General features: G+C 33.5%; 1 pseudogene; it reads right to left on the bottom strand.

Annotated features, from left to right (window-relative positions):
- Nucleotides 1-543: 543 nt before the first annotated feature.
- On the bottom strand, nt 544-3,702 carry LOC113777152 (annotated as a pseudogene).
- Nucleotides 3,703-6,311: the final 2,609 nt, after the last annotated feature.

A 6,311-nucleotide genomic window follows, 5' to 3' on the forward strand; every position in this document is an offset into this window, starting at 1 on the left:
TTTTAATTGCTACAATATCTACATAAACATAACTTTTAAAATATGTGTATTTATACAGGTATATGTTAAAAGTCTTGGTAAGTGATGCAACCGATAGTGCTTGGTTTGTTATATTTGATCAAGAGGCTGAAAGAATAATAGAACACAAACTTTCTTTTGTTCTTGAAGAATTTAACAAGGTAAACTTATATCTAATTTTTAAAATATTTTTAATAATAGTAGACAATCCGACACTTATCTTAGCCGTTGAATATTCTAACAAAAAAATCTATTATGCATTTCATTTTCAGGAAGGATTTAGCAATGAAATCGTGTCATCAATAATAAATAAGATCACGTCGAAACCTTTTGTGTTCCAAATCAAGTTGAACAATTACAATCTGGAACAAGGTAGTAATAGATTTATAGTGACTAGATGGTTCCACTGTGATTTTGGGAGGAAACGCATTTCATGCTTTCACAAGTAACGTGCAATAAATTTCTCTTATATTTCATATTTTTTTTAATCAAATAATTCCACTGAATTTCACTTCCATCGTTCCTATTTAGATATTATGGTATGCATAGCCCAATTGAATTAATCTTCCACAAAGATTGATAAAAACCTTATTTTATCAGTATTAATCTTGCTGAAGCTAAAGATTAAATGTTGATCCCAGGCTATCACTTTAGAGTACAGTAGATTATTGATTTTGGAACATCTGCAAGAGATTGCATAAAGCCTATCTCCCATCAAACTATCATACTTCAGAAAACTATAAGATTTAAGTTGCAGCGACTAAGGCATCAATTTTTTGTTCAATATGAGCCTCGTGATCTTCAAGACGACCTTTGATTGCATCATTTTCCCAACGGACTAGCGTAGGAACTCCTCAAAGCTTGAAGGTTGAGTCCACCCTCCAGGGATGCTGAGGATTTCTCCAAGTTGGTCTATCTCCAACGTAAGCTCTCAAAAGGGCTATGTCATCTGATGACACTTCCAGCTTCTTGTATATCACGGGCTCAGCTCTCACACAATCAAGGCACCAGGAAAGAGAGGTGGCAGGGTCTTTATATTTCACATATTATATCTCACATAATATTTTTGCCTTTAATTTTGATAAATCATTATCAGATTGGTGGAACCGACAACCAATACCAACCTGAAGCATCTTCTTCCCAGATCCCAATTAGTATAATAGATGATTCTAATCAACAACATTTCAATACACTTCATATGAATCATTCATCAGAGGGTTCAACAAAAACCACAGAGGAAGGGAATCCTCATAAAAAGATTTGCATGAGAAGGTAGATTTAATATACTATTTTACTTTCTTAAATTATAATCTTTAGGTATTGTTATACACAATCTCGAATGCGATAAATCATTTATTTTTTTATACTTAGTTATCCTTCTTTGCTATCATGTAGTGATAATGGAAAATCAATAAATGCTAATTTACACGGACAAATCAAGGAGAATGTTCAAACAGAAGAAAAACAAAAACAAGTTTCTGAAGAGTAGAATATTATTTGATACTATTTACTGCACTTTTTTTTTATTTTCAAGTTTTTGAATGCTATGGTATTGTTGAATGCTATTTTTTCCATTTTTGAATTATTATTCACTGAATTAGATGTTCAAATTTATATTATAAGAATACTTTATATTACAATGCGCACATAGTAATATATTTAAGACAAGTTATAATAGATTATACATTAAATTTGTATTTTATATCGACATTTTTATAAAATTAACTAAATAGTTTATTATTTTTCGATGATTTCCGTTCAACGAACGGGTACAAAACTAGTTGAAAATTATACTTGTACCCTGATCGTATTGTACTAATTGTGATGCCAGAAAGGCATAGGATTGGAAAAGTGTTTCAGCATGCCAAATAGTAGGGGAGTTTAGGAGGTCAATGATATAATTGCAAGGCTAAATATGAGAGTAAGAAACTAGTCTGTAGCGCAAGCAACAAGATATTGAGTAGATGCAAGTAGAGTTACGAGAAGCTGACCACTGCTTTAGGTAGATAACCAATGAGGTTAGGGTCTAAGGTTGTGGGTTTCGAACCGACTGTAAGGACCTAACTAGGTTGATTGGGCATGATATAAAAGGCGTGGACATGTCTAATAGTAACCTTGAAAATGACCCGTTTGAAGACTTCATGGACTGATAGGAACCCAACAAGGAGATGTGTTGAATGTGCTCATGATGAGATAAGTGTGTGAAGATCTAGAAAATTCGTTAAAGTAACTAGAAGATGAAGATAACTAGGTTAATGTATACATTTTTGGAAATTTATCAGCTGAAAAGAACTCTTTTTTCATAGGTTGATGGTTGTGGTTACTAGGATTGGTATGATGATGAAATATATGAGTGTTTCAAATAAGTCAACTTGGTCTCTTAAGGAGATCAGATAGGTTGAAAACCAAGAATGAAGCTTTGCAGGAGGAAGTTCTCAAGTGGCAAAACAAAGTTGAGAAAATGGAGGTTCAAGTAAAAAATTTGAAGAAGAAACTTGGAAAAAAATAGGAAAAAATGCTCACTAAACTTTTGTTGCAACCTGAACAATTCTGAGTGTTTTAATGTGGATTTAGGAGCAGAGAAAGGGACACAAGTTTGGAAGACTGCAAATTAATGGCTACTATGTATGATTATATATCCTAAATCCAAAATCAATGCTGCCAAATGGTTTAGTAGATAGCTCGTTTTGTTGAGGTGGTACTGCTGTTGTTTACACCTCATTTTGATTTGTGTTATTTACACCGTGGGTGCAATATATTGGATTGTAGTTTATGGACCAAGAAGTGAAATATTAGTTAAGTGACTAATAGCCATGTATGTTTAGGGATTATCAAATTACATATGTTCAAAAGAATAAGATTTTAGCTTACAAATGCATCTACATAAATGTCAAATACAACAAAAGATAACTTGCATTGGCAAAATGAGATTGAACATGCACACTTCCAAACAAAAGAGTACAACTTTCACGGAATTGTCACTATCATTAGCATGAACTTCCTAATGAAAGCCCACAACAAAGTTATACTCCTTTTGCATGTCAATAGTCAAGAATTGTCCTTGTCATCGAATACATCCAAACAAAAGATAGCCTAAGTACTACCAACAAAACAAAGTCAAAGCCAATCATATATTCATAAGTCCTTTATCCGATCTTCCACCACTATTGCTCCTTGATGTTCCAACTCATCTACCAATCTTGAAAGGGGGTTCTTTACCCAAGTACTTATAGTTGGTGTTAATCCTTATTTTGTATATATCAGACAACTTTCTCTTTGCATGGAGAGACTGTTTGTGGGCCCCTATAGTTGACTAGTTGGCATCATTGGTAGGCCTAACTCTCCTCACCTATGCACATTAGATAATAGTTACATTAGCTATTTGCCATAGTAAAACTAAAGACAAAACTGAAAATAAATTGAACGCCTACAGGTGTTCTAGTCTTCCTAATCTTCTACTTTTTCTTAGTATTTGTGGCACCAACATTGTGAGTTGGTTGTTTGTGGAAATCTGATGCTTCCATAGCATGTGCATTAGTTTCAACATGTGAAAAATGTCATTATGTGAAGCAACTAACTTTTCAACTCCATTTTGCTGACAATTGGTACCAGTTGCTTGTGTATGATGGTCTCCTTCAATTTCCTGATGAGCATGATATTGAGCTGGTGCTGAACCTGACACATTTTTAGTACCTTTAGAATTCTAGCACGTTTAAAAGTTGGAGCAGGTTGTGCAATTCTCACCCCCCATTTTCTGGCACACTTTTGCAGGCCGCAAGCAGCATTGTGATCTGCCTGGCCATATTTTCTTTAGTGCATGATCACATGCTTTCTTAATTTTTGAAAATTGCCCCTTCCAACATGAACACCACTTCTGTTTTCAGAACTATCTTTTCTTCTTGATTTTTTTGGCTTACCGGGTTGGACACATGCAAGTGGAGGATCCAATATGGGACTGTCACATTGGTACCATAGAGACTTGCCACTAATTGGACATAGAATATTCTCATATATTTGGAAGAATAGATCTCTACTATAAGACTAATCTACATAGTCATTTGGGTCCTTAACAGTTTTAAGGATAATAGAAATTGCATGGCAGCAGGGGAACCCACTAAATTGCCACAACCTGTATGTACATATTTTGTTTCCTAAGTACACAACAAATTGTTCCCCCTTAGTCGCCTAACTTGATACCCCCCTTACCATTTGATATTGGCTTCTATTTTCAAGAAAGCTTTTTTCTTTGTTTAATCAAAGCCTTTATTGTTGGCCTCATAAGACCACTACATTTTCTCATCCATTTTAACCTACTTCCTGCAATTTTAGGATAGGCAAAATCTCATCTAAACTATAAACATCATTAAGATAGGCAACTACTTAAAATTCGATCTCCCTACAAAATGCACAATATTAAAACTATGCCAAAAAACTAAAATTATTTCTTAACTAATTATCTGCGAAAACAAACAGTTGATACCTTTGGTCAGAAAAATGACTATCTCGAATAAGACTCTTTTCTACAACTACAACTCGAACATACCACTCATGAAGATTATCATGAAACTGATTAATCGCTAAAAGATTCTCCTCCATAGCAATCAAATGCAAAACACCCGAATAACAACAACTCAACTACGAATTTACAATAACACTTATATACAAATATTAGCTCACCACTACGATACCTCAAGTATCATTCAAAGCAAAATGCTTTTTATAGGACAAATGTGAAGTTTATATGCAACTAACCGAAAAATGCACTACACTTTTTACTTATATACATAAAACTAGAACAAGTGACACCCCAAATAATCTCAGCTAGTGCCCATGCATAAAGAAAGACTACTTCCATCGGCCACATAAAACATGCCAAACATGCATGCAAACCAAAGTTTCACTACTTGCGAACATATAGCTATAAACAAATCTTACATTCAGCAAGAATTGCATGCCAAAACCAGCCAATTCACAGATGCTACAATTTTATAATAACTACAACATTTAAAAATCAATTCACAAGTATCTTGCATGCATTGCATTACAGTTGTCTAGATTATTACAATTTATTTAGCAATTCAATTTGTAATTCTTCAACTTACACACTAACACATGTTACTCAGCTATATTTCTCCACAAACTCTTCCCCTTTATTTACGTGTCAAACTGTACAAGCTCAAGTTTTCAACATCTCCAAATCATAATGCAGATATAAGAAGTAAAGTAAGAAAAGAATATGTGTCAGGCTTCTATCAACGGAGTTTCATCGACTGACATGTAGCATTGTAGACTATGTTGTAGCTTATAGTATTAAGGGAGCCATTTGTAAAGTAGGACAGAAAAAAGATGTTCTAGAAGTAAAACCATGATATCTTTTTCTTGAATGATTAGTATTAGATTGATAATAAAACGAGCAACAACTTTGATATCAAAATGAGATTAATTAAGAGTAAGGTAATGAATAGGGTAGATTTGAGAAGGCATTGGAAACTTGAACTTGAACAATTTGACACGTAAGTAAAGAGAGAGTTTGCAGAGAAATATAGTTCAGTAACATGTGTCGGTGTGTAAGTTGAGGAGTTCAAAATTGAATTGCTAAATAAATTGTAGTAATCAAAACAACTGTAATGCAATGCATACAAAATACTTGTGGATTGATTGTCAGATGTTGGAGTCATTACAAAATTATAGAATCTGTGAATTGGTTTTGACATGCAATTCTCATTGAAGTAAGATTTGTTTATAGCTATCTGCATGCAAGTAGTGAAACATTGGTTTGCATGCATGTTTGGCATGTTTTATCTGAGGTATCCAATGGAAGTAGTCTTTCTTTATGCATGGGTGCCAATTGAGATTATTTGGAGCTCTGCTTATTTTAGTTTTGTGTATATGAGTAACAAGTGTAGTGCATTTATCAGTTGGCTTGCATGTGAGCTTCACATTCGTCCTATAAAAGCATAATATTTGTATACAAATGTTATTGTAAATTTGTAGTTGAGTTGTTATTCGGGTGTTTTGTATTTGATTGCTATGAAGGAGAATCTTTTAGCTATTAATCAGTTACATGATAATCTTCATGAGTGGCATGTTCGAGTTGTAGTTGTAGAAAAGAGTCTTATTCGAGATAGTCATTTTTCTGGCCTAACGCATCAGTTGTTTGTTTTTGCAAATAGTCAGTGAAGATGTAATTTTAGTTTTTATTTGCTTGTTCCTTTTTTTAGCATAATTTTAATGTTGTGTATTTTGAAGGGAGTTTGACTTCAACCAATTGTCTATCTTAATGATATTTATGA

Source organism: Coffea eugenioides, chromosome 7 (genome assembly GCF_003713205.1).
Source record: "Coffea eugenioides isolate CCC68of chromosome 7, Ceug_1.0, whole genome shotgun sequence".
In the NCBI taxonomy this organism is placed as follows: domain Eukaryota; kingdom Viridiplantae; phylum Streptophyta; class Magnoliopsida; order Gentianales; family Rubiaceae; genus Coffea; species Coffea eugenioides.